Source organism: Polyodon spathula, chromosome 5 (assembly GCF_017654505.1).
Source record: "Polyodon spathula isolate WHYD16114869_AA chromosome 5, ASM1765450v1, whole genome shotgun sequence".
Taxonomy (NCBI): Eukaryota; Metazoa; Chordata; class Actinopteri; order Acipenseriformes; family Polyodontidae; genus Polyodon; species Polyodon spathula.
The window spans coordinates 2,253,655-2,267,530 of record NC_054538.1 but is presented as its reverse complement, the minus strand read 5'-3'; positions in this window follow the sequence as shown (position 1 = coordinate 2,267,530).

The window sequence follows — 13,876 nt, the reverse complement described above, 5'->3', positions numbered from 1 at the left end:
CCTTTCATCTATGATGTTGCCATTTGTATCTCTTAGACATTGTATTTCCTCCTTTAAAGTTATTTTGCTGTTATGATATTGGAAAAACTTTTTGGAATTGGTTGGCAATGCTCATTTAACTTCCTTTTTCACTTGTGCTTGTAATTTTAAGTACTCTGTTCTTGGTCCCTTTTAAACGCTCTGTAAAGTGCCTTTTTTCTCAGATTTTTTTTTAATTGTTCTATTAAACCATTTTGTTTTAGATTTTGATTTGTCTACTTTTGGGATGTATTTGTTTTGTGCCTCTAGTACTACATTTTTGAAAATAGCCATCTTTTTTCTGTGGAAGTTTTCTCTATTTTACTCCAATCTACTTTTGTTAGTCTCTGTTTCATTACGTCATAGTTTGCCTTTCTAAATTGTAAACCTTAGCTTTAGTCATTACTTTGGGGGTTTTAAAAAGAACTTCAAATGAGAGCATGTTGTGATCTGAGTTTGCCAGTGGTTCTCTGACCTGTTTTGGTTGTTCTGTCTTCATTATTTGAAAAGGCTAAATTAAGGTATGCCCCCCTCTAGTAGGTGCTTTTACAAATTGCATTAGGAAGCAGTCATTTGTCATTTCTGCCATTTCAATTTCGGCTGTCATGCTCCCCATCGGGTTTTCCCATTTTATATGAGGGAAGTTGATGTCCCCCAGTAGTATGGCTTCTCCTTTTCTACACACATTTCTAATATCATTGTATAACAGACTATTTTGCTTGGTGTCTGAATTTGGCTGTCTATAGCATGCTCCTATTATTATGCACTTTGATTCTTTGTCCATTATTCGGAGCCATATAAATTCTGCATTGATTTTTTCTTCCAGATTTAACTAATTAATTCCCCAGTTGGGCACATCAAGTGAGCTAAATTTGAAACGCTGCAATCGATACCACTGTTGTGTAGGTGCCCTATTAAATAAACTGTTGCTGTGGCAATGGTTTATTAGTGTTTCTGAGTAGTTTAAAAAGTAGTTTACAAGAAGGTATTGTAATAAATAAGTGGAATTTTCCTATCTTGTTAAAGGTGTTTATTATTATTTATTATTATTATTATTATTTATTATTATTATTATTATTATTATTATTATTATTATTGCACAGATTAATATTGTGTCTGTATATCTATATATGTACTGTACTTTGTTGCACAATTATGTTTGATTTCCGTAGTAGTTCATTATCTTCATGTATACAGGACTACAAAGTGGTGAACAGGGCAAGAGAGCTTGGAAGAAAGTAATCTAATTAAAGGTAAAAAGACATAGCAAAACCTTGTTATTCTGAAATACTGCAAAGGGTTTCTTGTGTCTGTTTTTCACTGCACAGAGTAATGGTGTCTTTTAAATGTGTTTTCCTGAGAGGATGTCCAAGGTGAATCGAAGGTCAGACTCCCTCCCTCCTGAAGAGCTGCTGAGTTTCTCTAATTATCTTGGAGGAACAGTAGATGTTTTTAGTTGGGGTGAAACCATAATGAAATTGATAATATGCACCCCATAATGCGGTGGTTTAATTGTTGGGATGCAGAGTGAAGTAAAAGATCGGTCATTTGTTCTCATTATCTTCTAAACGCTGCTGTATAAAGGCAGACATCAAATGGTCTAAAACAAAGGTGCACCGCAAGTATCCATAAAAAGTCATCATCAAAAGGTTAGAAATGTAAAGTTATCTATCACAGTTTACCATTTGCCTTTCATGTGCAGGCATCCCAAGGCGCAGTACAACAAAACAAGTAATAAAGCCACAGATAGCAACTAATCAAAAGCAATATAAAATAAATTGTTTTCAGTCTAGTTATAAAATGTGATGCTATGTTACTGAGCAGATTCAATAATGCAAGCACATAGCCTCCAGCCAGGAGCCCTGTTGGTGCAGGACTGTATAACTTAAGGCTTTGTCTCACAAAAAACTTTTCTAATCGACCATAAGAACTTTGGTGCTTTGTATAGCCTTTTAAATGTAGTGCTCACACACATGCCCAGTCTGACGTTCAAAAACTAAATACAATATTATAAACCAATTAAATTCCATTTGGGTGGATACAAATTAAAATGTTGAAACCAGGCAGCAGCTTTAGGAAAGAAAAAAACAAAACAGTTCTGAGCCTGCATTTTAATCAATCTTGAGAGCCGAGGTAGCCAGCCAGGAGGATACCCATTGCTGGATCATGGACCATCGACACGTCCTATTTATTTTGTTTATTAACTGTGTTTTTAATATTGGATTTATTCGCTTTGTTTTCAAACCACGATTACCATTGCTTCTGTTCTTGGTGGTTCTTTCAGTTTCGTTTTGTGCAATACAAAACTGTTTCTTGTGTTACAGTGAAATAAAACCCTGACCCAAATACCATTGATGGTACCGGGGTCATTTGGATTACAACCTCACTTCCAGTTTTCATGTGTTGTCACTTCTGGATCACCTTCACTCCTCCCACAAAGTCCACCACAGTATCTTACAAATTGTTATCCACCAGGCTGATGTGCATGTAGGATGGATTTATCTTATAGTACTTTGCTTTATTTTTTTTGCTCACTCTTTGAGGTCTCAAAATGGTCAAACATCATTAGAGATTTTTTTTTATCCAATAGAGTGGTTCAGAAAGTTAGTAAACCAAAGCCATAAGCAAATATTTAGCATAGACTTTTTGTGTTTTGTGATTGCAACAGAGACGAAAGCATATCAGCTGCTTAAACAGTCTGCGGTGCAGCAGAGAGGACAGCATTCTGAAGAGGAAGACGATGTTTCTGAGCTGGAGCAGTCATATATTTAAACATAGAAGGGATTTTCTTGGAAATGTGTCAGTTTTACTTAAGCAATAGAACTCTGATTAAAGGGCATTAGAGTCTGGTAGCTGAGTGCATCAGAAAGGCAAGCATATACTGAAGCACAGCAGGCACGGTATTCAGGGTTTTACTGTGATTTATAACACCGTTCCTTTTACTCTATTGGAAAAATGTCAGCCTAATTACATAGTGTGTGACCACATAATGAAAAAGTGAATGCTGGTCTATCTTATTTCATTTTGGCCCATTCCAACCCTTGTCCATTTTTCAAGGAACACAGAAAAGATACAGTGTTAAAAATACATAGCTGAAAGGACTGTGTTTTAAAATAAGTAGGCTTCAATTTAGATATAGTGTAGTTGGTTTTGGTTGTACAATACTATATTTTCAACAGAAGATTTTAATTCATAGGGATATGATTCTGAAAATATTACTTGCAAAAAGAGACAACACGCAGACTGTAATACAGTGCATACTTTTAAATCCGGTACGTATTGAGGCAGTATGTAAAATTCCCCATTAATGACCCAACAGCAACATTAAATGAAAATGTTACCTATGCACAGAACTGCGTAAAACATAACAGACAATGCAATTCAGCAAAAGATTGAAAAAAAACAAAACAACAACAACACAGTTTCCAGAATTAAAACAGTATCCAAAGTCAGTCTTCAAAATTGCAGAATATAGAACATAAGAAAGTTTACAAACGAGAGGAGGCCATTCGGCCCATCTTGCTCGTTTGGTTGTTAGTAGCTTATTGATCCCAGAATCTCATAAAGCAGCTTCTTGAAGGATCTCAGGGTGTCGACTTCAACAACATTACTAGGGAGTTGATTCCAGACCCTCAAAATTCTCTGTGTCAAAAAGTGCCTCATATTTTCTGTTCTGAATGCTCCTTTATCTAATCTCCATTTGTGTGCCCTGATCCTTGTTTCTTTTTTCAGGTCAAAAAAAAGTCCCTTGGGTCAACATTGTCAATACCTTTTAGAATTTTGAATGCTTGAATCAGGACACTGCGTAGTCTTCTTTGTTCAAGACTGAATAGACTCAATTATTGCATGTGACATGTCTTTTAAACCGGGAATAATTCTGGTCACTCTTCTTTGCGCTCTTTCTAGAGCAGCAATATCCTTTTTATAGTCAGCTGACCAGAACTGAACACAATATTCTAGATGAGGTCTTACTAATGCCCTAGATAAGGCCCTAATGTCATAGTTCACTTGCAAATGAAAATGCACAAAAGCAACTAAAGAGCACAGATTAAACAAATATGCATCACAGTATCTAATAGTGATGTTTACATGATTACTATTACAAAACGCATAATTAAATAAATTGTACACTTCCGTGATTTTAATTGATTTAACATTTTAACTAAACTAAAAAAGAAGGATACAGTTTTGACTGTGTTCCTGCCGTAATTTTCCCTGAGTCCTGCCTATACAACATATAGATAGGGACATATATATATTATATATAAATAATATATATATATATATATATATATATATATATATAATATATATATATATTAATTAAAACCATATTTTATGTTTTATTTGTTTTACTGTAAAGGTTATGCACTTAATATCACAAAGGTCAATGCAATGTAAAGCATCCAGAGATGATAAATAACAAAAGCAAGAAAAGCATCAACATTACAATTAAATACAACTAAAAAATGCACAGATACATTTTAGTATTTAGGTGTGCACCAAGTGATAGGCGAATCTCCTCTGATTGTATCATCAGCTGGAAACAAAAGTCACACGTATGTTAGTGCTGTTATACAGCTAATAAAAATGTAGAATACATAACAGCTTTTCAGAATACCTGTTTCAGTAAAGGTAAACCAATCATACACACCAGCTATATCCAGTTCCCTGGAAATGGACTATCAGATGTCCTCCCTCATTGCCGTGGCGTTATCATTTTTGTGTCCTTTATTGTACAGCTCCGAGTATATTTGATCCTTCAAGCATGATCTTTTCTTCCATCATGGTTTACTGAAGGCACGCAAGGGACTGTTCCTCATTGGTCAGTTCTCTAGCTACCACATGACAAAATCGCAAACTCTTGCAAAAGAGCTTATGCAGTAATATTGCTGGTTCCCATATAGCATTTTCTTTAGCCCAAAACCAAAACTAGCTATTTCTAATCCACGAAAGGGGCAGAGTGAAGTTTCGCAGGAGTAGGAGGGACCGCACAAGAACGAGGATGAAAACATTTTTTTAAAATGCTGATAAAACAATTGTTTTAAAACAAATTAAAAAATTAAGTAGGGGTGAATAGAACATCCAAATGGACAGAATCAGGTATTATTATTATTATTATTATTATTATTATTATTATTATTATTATTATTATTATTATTATTATTATTATTATTATTTATTCTGTCAAAATCCAAAGCAGATTAAAAAACTTCATCTTGATGCTTCTGAGATGACAGTTAGGCTACCATTATAGGTATTATGTAATTTTGTTATCTAAACAGATTTATAGCTTTCGAGGGGACCGCTTAGCATGCTGACATGGTATAGCAAAAATAAAATGAGTGCTCCCTTGTATTGGAACGATAGGCTTGTTCTTACATGCCGAGAATTTGGGCTTCATGTAATGTTTCTGTGTAGGCCTATGTGTTGAAGAACTTTACAAGAGTAACCAAATGTCAAAAATTAAAAGTTAATATCTTTAAGTGGTTAAACATCTATACTTTCTTTATTAGTATTCTAGTTTGTTTACATTTGCTAGCCTCGAGTTTGATCGAAGATCAGTGTAATGGAGCGCTGTGCCTTTAAGAAATGAATCATTTGAACAGAGGTAGGTGACGTCACAGATGACGTGCGAGTATGTCCATGGACTTAAAAATAGAAATGTACCGTAGTTGTAGCTTACTGCAAAGATAAGAAATGAAAATATATCTAAAAAGCTTCAACATTACTCAAAGAGACACTGATCCATGCAAACCGCTCTGTGAGTAGAAAATAGCTTATTGTTTGCATGTATTAAAGAAATAATACATGTTGCTTTATTAAACATTTAACTTGAACTGTGGCAAAAAATAGTAGCAGGCTAAAAAAGAAAATGGCCTTGTGTGTATTTCATTTAAGGGCACAACAAACACAAAATACAGTGGATCCCAAAACTATTTGAGTTTTTGCCACTGATCAACACAAAAAAAGTCCATAACGTCAAAGTGAAAAATAAAATCTGTAAATTGTTCTAAATTAATTACAAATAGAAAACAATAATTGATTGCATAAGTATTCACCCTCTTGAGTCAACATTTGGTAGAGGCACCTTTGGCAGCAATTACAGCCGTGAGTCTATTTGGATAAGTCTCTATCAGCTTTGCACATCTGGACACTGCAATTTTTGCCCATTCTTCTTTGCAAAATTGCTCAAGCTCCATTAAGTTGGATGGGGACCTTTGGTGAACAACAATTTTCAACTCTTTCCACATATTCTCAATTGGATTGAGGTCCGGGCTTTGACTGGGCTACTCCAGGACTTTGACCTTTTTGTTTTTAAGCCACTCCAGTGTGTCCTTGGCTGTATGTTTGGGGTCATTGTCCTGCTGGAAGGTGAATCTTTTCCCGTCCCAGGTCTCTTGTAGACTTCAGCAGGTTTTCCTCCAGGATTTCTCTGTACTTTGCTGAATCCATTTTGCCCTCTATCTTCACAAGCTTTCCAGGCCCTGACGCAGAGAAGCTTTTCCATAGCAAGATGCTGCCACCACCATGCTTCACGGTAGGGATGGTGTTCTCAGGATGATCTGCGGTGTTAGGCTTGCGCCAAACATAGCGCTTAGCGTTGAGTCCAAAAAGCTCTATTTTGGTCTCATTAGACCATAGAATCTTCTTCCACTTGGTTTCAGAGTCTCTCACATGCCTTCTGGCAAACTCTAGCCGAGATTTGATGTGAGTTTTTTTCAACAATGGCTTTCTTTTTGCCACTCTCCCATAAAGGCCAGTTTTGTGAAGCACCCAGGCTATTGTTGCTGTATGCACAGTATCTCCCAGCTCAGCCATGGAAGACTGTAACTCCTTTAGAGTTGCCATAGGCCTCTTGGTCCTCCTTGACTAGTGCCTTTCTCTCCCGGATACTCAGTTTTTGAGGATTGTCTGTTCTAGACAGATTCACAGTTGTGCCATATTCTCTCCATTTCTTAATAATGGACTTTACTGTGCTCTGGCAGATAATGAATGCCTTGGAAATGTTCTTATATCCTACCCCTGATTGGTGCTTTTGAAGAACCTTATTCCAGATTTGCTTTGACTGTTCCTTCGTCTTCATGATGTAGTTTTTGTTAGGAAATGTACTAACCAACTGTGGGACCGCCCAGAGGCAGTTGTATTTAACCCAAAATCATGTGAAACACCTTAATTGCACACAGGTGGACTCCATTCAACTAATTATGTGACTTCTAAAGACAATTGGTTGCACCAGAGCTTATTTAGGTGTGTCATAGCAAAGGGGGTGAATACTTATGCAATCGATTATTTTCTGTTTTATATTGGTTATTAATTTAGAACAATCTGTAGATTTTATTTTTAACTTTGACATTCTGGACTTTTTTTGTGTTGATCAGTGGCAAAAACTCCTAATTAAATCCATTTTGATTTCATGTTGTAACACAATAAAATGTGAAAAAGTCCAAGGGGGGTGAATGCTTTTGAGAGCCGCTGTATATTATGATAATAATAGGAATAATACATATAATAATATTTGATAGTGTAAATGATTGATTTTAAATTATTCAGTGTTGTGTGGAAATTGTCGATTTATGAGGTCATTGTAGTGTCTTGAAGTACGTACTGTTTTTTTTTTTTTACAAATATCAGGATGTTTATTATTATTATTTATTTATTTATTTGTTTATTTTTTACTATTCCTTTAATATGTGATAGCTTTAGACAACTTCAAAGTTGACTATAAAATCTGGTGCTGCGAAAGTCTTTCAATGTAATTTATACTGTAGTGTTTCAGGGTAAACAAAGGAGAGGCAGACGACCGCAGCAAGATCTCACTCAGGTGTTTATTAAGGTCAGGACACCACAACACAGCCCCGAGCTGCTCGCAGGCAGATCCTAAATAGAGATCCCCCCCGAGCCCTATTGGCTCACACACACAAGTGCATATTTACATAAACACTGACCTATCGTTCAGACCCTCAGTCCCGTGCAAGCAGCTGACTGGCGAAACAGAACACAAATCACAACGCAGCAAACACAGACTCTATCTACATACAGCTGCACTGTGCACATGACACCCTAGGCAGCACGCGAGCACCTACAGCCCTAGGCATCACGTCGTGAGCACCTATGGCATCCCAAACTCCTTTAATGTTCACAGACTCATGCAGGTGACACCCAAACACAGGTGGAATGTGTGACACATCACACAGCGAATAATAGCAAGCGAATAGCGAATAATATGCAAGTAATTAATCACTTGACTATAGTATCACATTCTAATCACGATTTCAAATTGCTACAGCTTTATCTAGCTTTATATATATATATATATATATATATATATATATATATATTTCTTATACATTTTCTCTGATACTTATGAAATTGTAAACCCAACAAAACTTTTACATTTTCTCAAATACTTTAATTGTTTTGGGTTGTTTTGACAAAATCAAATCATTCCTGTTTTCAAAGATGTTTCTTTCTTGCTAATTATAAGGAATTTGTATGTGGTATTATACAGTACAAGCAATTCAAGCCTTTGATGTATTTCACAAATATAAACCAATCAAAACTGTACAATGCAAGAATGCGTGCTTGGGTTTGCAGTCTATTTGTTAATTAATAAATCTTGGAAGGGCTAGGAGGGTCTGAATCAACTGCATCATTTAAAATTAAAGTTAAAAATAAAAGCATGAAGTCATGCAGAATGCATGTCATATATTTTTTCCTTTTTTTTAGTAGGCTTCTGCGCTGTATGATTATCGTAAAAATGCGGGCTTGTTGGTTGTGATACTACTTTCAATAATACTGTTTTACAGTACCATTAAGGCACATATATACAGTGCTTATAGAAAGTCTACACCCCTTTTCCAAAGCTTCACCTTTTGTTGCGTTATAGCCTGGAATTAAAATGCATTAAAATACAAATAATATATATATATATATATATATATATATATATATATATATATATATATATATATATATATATATATATATATATATATATATATATGTGTGTGTGTGTATATATATGTTAAATTGTAGTGATTCACATGATTTGAGGATAAATTTAGCAGTTCCAGTAGGTTCCCTATGCTGGGTAGTGCATTTCAAAGCGAAGACTCAACCATAAACACCAAGGCGCTTTCAAAAGAACTCTGGGACAAAGTTGTTGAAAGGCACAAATGAGGGGATGGATATAAAAAAAAATCTGAGGCATTGACTATCCCTTGGAGCATGGTCAACACAATTATTAAGAAGTGGAAGGTGTATGGCACCACCAAGACCCTGCCTAGATCAGGCCGTCCCTCCAAACTGGATGACCAAGCAAGGAGACTGATCAGAGAAGCTACCAAGAGGCCAACGGCAACTTTGCAAGAGCTACAGGCTTTTATGGCCAAGACTAGTCAAAGTCTGCATGTGAAAATAATATACCAAGCACTCCACAAATCTGGCCTTTTTGGTAGGGTGGCAAGAAGGAAGCCATTATTCAAGAAAGCCCACATTGAATCCATTTGAAGTATGCAAAAAATCACTCAAGCGATTCTGTAGCCATGTGGTAAAAAGTTTTGTGGTCTGGAACTTTTTGGCCTAAATGCAAAGTGTTGTTTGGCGCAAACCCAACACAGTGCATCACCCAAAGCACACCGTCCCTACTGTGAAGCATGGTGGTGGCAGCATCATGTTATGGGGCTGTTTCTCATCGGCAGGGGCTGGGGCACTTGTCAGGATAGAAGGGAAAATGAATGGAGCAAAGTACAGAAAAGTCCTTGAGGAAAACCTGCTGCCCTCTGCAAGAAAGATGAAACTTGGACGGAAGTTCACCTTTCAGCATGACAACAACCCAAAGCACACAGCCAAAGCTACATTGGCGTGGCTAAGGAACAAAGGTAAATGTCCTTGAGCGGCCCAGTCAGAGCCCTGACCTAAATCCAATCGAAAATTTGTGGCATGACTTGAAGATTGCTGTTTATCCCCGCTCCCCAAGGAACTTGACAAAGCTTGAACAGTTTTGTAAAGAAGAATAGTCATATATTGCCAAATCTAGATGTGCAAAGCTGGTAGAGACCTATCCCAACAGACTCACAGCTGTAATTGCTGCCAAAGGGGCTTCCACCAAGTATTAACTCAGTGGGGTGGAGACTTATCCAATTATGGTCTTTCAGTTTTGTATTTTTAATATATAAATTTTTTCTCAATAAAAACTTTTTTCCCCTTAACAGTGTGGAGTATGGTGTGTAGATAAGTGGAAAAAAAATCCTCATTTAAATTTAAATTTAAAACTCTGAGGCACTGACACAACAAAATGTGAAAAAAGTTATATAATTTCATTATCTAAATAATTTGCTTATGTGTTTGTTATGTTTGTATTTTTTTTGCATCTTGTATTAAAATTGATTCATGTTTCTTGTTTTATTTTTTAGTAAAGACATGTTTACAAAGATTGGTTTTATTTTAAAACGTTTTGTAAGTTTATTTTTGCATTGTTTCTGTTTCCAGAAATCATGATTCGATTGCATTTGGGTGATTTAAAGAAAGGGTTATTGTGTCTCTTTTTATTGGTTTCTTAGTTCTAGTAATAAATAACATCATAGAGATCAACTGATTATTACTATTATTATTATTATTATTATTATTATTATTATTATTATTATTATTATTATTATTATTATTATTATTATTTTTTTTTTTTTTTTTTTTTTTTTATTTAGTCACACCAAGATGTATTATTATGTAATCCATAATGAGGCATTATTAATCATTATAAATCAACTAAATGAGAAAATTGTCATATAAATCATCTGTAACAGTGATTGACAGATGGAACATTGGCAGATATATTTTGACTGAGTGTGATCAATATTATTTTATGAATTAATGTAATTTATGTTATTGGCGCCTAGTTACCGCGTTTTTAAAACAGATCATGAGAATGGTCCAGATTGTGAATTTAAAATAACAACATTACTAAATACTGGATGTGTAAAAAAAAAGGGGGGGGGGGGCCTTTAGAAAGGTATTACTGTATGTAAAAATTAAATAAATAAATAAATATATCTCCTCTTTGATTTCGCATGATGACTTGGCACCATGCTGATTCAAGAACAAGTGTGTAGGCCTACATCACAACTTTTGATTAGTAACTTATAAGGGTGGCTGTAATAGCTATTCGAGTATAGTGCTAGAGTAACACACGGTAACTCAAGAGTAGTGTTAGAGTAACACATGGTAACTCGAGAGTAGTGCTAGAGAAACACACGGTAACTCAAGAGTAGTGTTAGAGTAACACATGGTAACTCGAGAGTAGTGCTAGAGAAACACACGGTAACTCAAGAGTAGTGCTAGAGTAACACACGGTAACTCGAGAGTAGTGCTATTTTAACATGGTAACTCGAGTAGTGCTAGAGTAACACACGGTACCTTGAGAGTAGTGCTAGGTTAACACGGCAACTCAAGAGTAGTGCTAGAGTAACTCACGGTAACTCGAAAGTAGTGCTAGAGTAATACGTGGTAACTCAAGAGCAGTGCTAGAGTAACACACAGTAACTCAAGAGTAGTGCTAGAGTAACACATGGTAACTCGAGAGTAGTGCTGGAGTAACACACAGTAACTCGAGAGTAGTGCTAGAGTAACACACAGTAACTCAAGAGTAGTGCTAGAGTAACACACGGTAACTCGAGAGTAGTGCTAGGTTAACACGGCAACTCGAGAGTAGTGCTAGAGTAACACACTGTAACTCGAGAGTAGTGCTGGAGCAACACACGGTAACTCAAGAGTAGTGCTAGAGTAACACACAGTAACACACTTGACACCAGTCTTCTTGAGAAGAGATACTCCATCTTAAAACAAGTAGAGAAGCTTTGGGGAGCAGAAAAGGGAGAGCTCGGGTGCTCAAACCCTTTGTGATCGCCACAAAGTGAAAATTTTCAGATGCTTACATTTAAGCATTCTCCTTGCAGCAGGCACTTCTTTCGCTTTATTGCGTTTACAAGTGGTCTCGAAGCCCAGTACTTGAGCATAAACATAACACTGCTGTGTGCTCTGCCTAGTTTCTTTCTTTCTTTCTTTTAATTCTTTGCTTTAGTTTGTCAGTGAGCTGGTGAGTGACATCAAAAGAAGCCCTATCTGGACCCAAATAATAAAAATGTCTTCCTCTGTTGTGCCTCAGACAGTAATTATGATGTGCCAGTTAAGCCTAAACTACAGCTGAGGGATTTTAGTTTAAAGCAGAGGCTTTTGCGCAAAAAATGCATTTATAGCTCTTTGTGTGGCACCTCATTATGTGTGGGCCCGATTCATTAAGTAATTGGTTTGCAGTTGTTTACATGAGTATTAAAGCTTTCTATTCAGCAGCCTTTGAGAGATACATTGTGCAAATGTTGCATGTTATGAATGCAGAATGAGAGGCAGGGGGCCAGTCCTATTGGTCAAACAGTGCACTCAACTGAAAAGCAAGAGAAAGGCATTGGGTGCTACTTTGCATAGCAATGACTCCTTAATAAGCTTTACAGATGAAATGCATGCAGTCTATAAGAGATGCAAAGAGATATTCCTAACACATTTATATGTGCTCATTTCACTATTATGGTACTGGAGTCAGGAGAGAATTGGGGTCTTCAATATTCAGGTTTTTATTTTCAGTGTAATGTTTTGCCGCATTGGACTTTATAGAATGTGACGTTTATTGCATTATAAATCATGGGGAAGCAGGCAGATCTGCAATTGTTTATTATTTAGAATACATTCATTATAGATCTTTTGCAGCTATCGCATCCTCTAAAGCAAAATCACGTTGTGGTTGAGTGGGGATGAAAGGCGTAATGTATGAAGCGGTGAGTGTTAATAAGCAGCTGCACTCCATGTAAAGACCACTTGTTCCCTTTTGTTCAGGGGTGCATGCCACTGCTTCCTCTTGTCCAAGAATCATTGTCCCATTTTACTGTAGGCATCTCAATTTTTCCATGACTGATTTACTTTAAACAGAAAATGCTTTAAACCTGCTTGACCTAAAACCTTGACTTGACAGTTTTGGGCTCTGACATTCTGTTCAAACAAAGAATTTTTCTGAAGCCCTTGCCATGTAATCTCCTGGCCGCAGTGTGTCATAAACTCACCATGGACCTCTGTCACAAAGTGGCATGGAAAAGGATGTGTGGGACATTCGGGAGCCTGAAGCAATAAGAGTCACTGGCCAGAGGAGCCTGAAGAGTTAGTGGCCAGAGGAGGTCACTCTCTTTTTCAGTATTATTCTTATTCTGTTCAGCATTTCTACTGGCCAAATAGATGCTATAGCATTTTCTGTGGTAAATTGTGTTTCAGTGTCATTACATTACAGTAATTATTTATAAAGCAAAACATTCCCCTCTTATTTATCATCTCAGTTTAAGAAAAAGCCCACAAAATTCTCTTCTAAATTGTTTCTATTGTTTTGAAAAACCCTAATTAAGTACAGTGTAGGGTTCAGGATGCAGGTATTTTAAACTGCTTCTTCAATTAAGGACCTTTAAGTTAAATTTGATCCATAATGCATTAGTAGGTTTTTTTAGTCTGTTTGTTTTTGTTTGTATTTAAATATAGAGCTTAGATTTTCCTAAGCTGTTTTCCTTAAAATAAATCCAAACAAAAATACAACAGGTGCTGGTATTAGTTTTTTTAATATAAAGATTATGAAATAACTCAAATTCAAATGCTTTTCTTTGCAGTGAAACTGCTGCAGCTAAATACAAAGCAGCAGCTGAATATTTCAGCTGCAGATATAACACAAGACCAGCAGAGGACACTCATACTTTGGAAAGCAGAGAAAAGCCTGATGCAAGCTTTATTGCCTGTCGTGTCATGTGTCGTCCGTCCCCCCCCCTCCATG